This window comes from Crocuta crocuta, unplaced genomic scaffold (assembly GCF_008692635.1).
Source record: "Crocuta crocuta isolate KB4526 unplaced genomic scaffold, BGI_CrCroc_1.0 scaffold541, whole genome shotgun sequence".
In the NCBI taxonomy this organism is placed as follows: Eukaryota; Metazoa; Chordata; class Mammalia; order Carnivora; family Hyaenidae; genus Crocuta; species Crocuta crocuta.
The window spans coordinates 1,639,194-1,640,304 of record NW_027531901.1 but is presented as its reverse complement, the minus strand read 5'-3'; the positions used below and the strand labels follow the sequence as shown (position 1 = coordinate 1,640,304).

The window sequence follows — 1,111 nt, the reverse complement described above, 5'->3', positions numbered from 1 at the left end:
GCGCGAGCGGTTCTGAGCTGGGGGCCTTGCCAGCCCCGCGCCAGCCTTCCCCCAGGCTCCGCTGGGTGGGCGGCCGGGCCTGGGGCGGGGTCCGAGGTGCACTTGCACACACGGCCCTGAAGGCTCCGTCACGCCCCAGACCCGTGTTTCTCACTCTTTACCACTCACTCGCCTCCGAAGGAGCCTTTGCTGACGTTTCAATTTCCCTCATTGTTTCCTCTCCCTCCAAGACTTTTTTTTTTTTGAGAGAGAGAGAGAGAGAGCGCGAGCGAGCGAGCGAGCGAGCGTGTGAGCAGGGTAAGAAGGTAAAGGGGGAGAGAGGGAGGGAGGGAACGAGAGAGAGAGAGTCCAAGCAGGCTCTATGCTCAGTGTGGAACTTGATCTCATGACCGTGAGATCACGACCTGTGCGGACATCAAGACTTGACGCTTAACCGACTGAGCCCCCCGCCCTCCGAGACACTATAATATCACAGATACACTGTTTATGTAGTGTGCAAATCTGTGTTCTATACTTTTTTTTTTTAGCTCCCACCCTTCTGTATTTTATACTTATACAGTAAGATGTTTTTCACCCCCTCCTCTGGGAACCAATTTCCACCCCTTTGCGGGTGAGATCACCTCTGCTGGGGTGGGGACTAGACTGAGCCTACACTGAGGCTTCAAACTCATCAGTGCAGGTCCGCCGCGCGTGAGGTGTGCCCCGTACGGGATACGCCGCGCGTGAGGCCCAGCGCGTGTGAGGCCCACCGAGCGTGCGACCTACTGCATGGGCCCCTGCTGACATCCAGCAGGCCTCCCAAGAAGGCAGTGGGCCCGCAGTGTAGCCAACTCCTCTAATTTGCCAAAAGACCCAGGAAATCTGGCCTTTTCGGTAAAAACCTTTTGCTTTCTAAACGTCGGCAACGAATTCAAGATGTTAAAAGTAGACAGTGCCGGCCGCAGAACACCGTCTGCAGACTAGACTCTGGACCCCTGGCGGCGAGACCACGTGGGTGGGGGCCCCGCGAGACCCCAGGCGCACCCGCACCCCCAAGCCCGTGGGGAGTGACGGACGCCCGCGGGCTGCTCCCGGCCGCGGCCCGGGACGCCGAGGCGCGCACCTCCCGGAG

The 1,111-nt window shown here is 59.4% G+C and overlaps 1 protein-coding gene across 1 annotated transcript in view; it reads right to left on the bottom strand.

The window, feature by feature from the left end:
* Positions 1–1,111, bottom strand: part of TTC21A (tetratricopeptide repeat domain 21A) — a 31,027-nt gene that overhangs the window by 27,606 nt on the left and 2,310 nt on the right. The window lies entirely within an intron of this gene.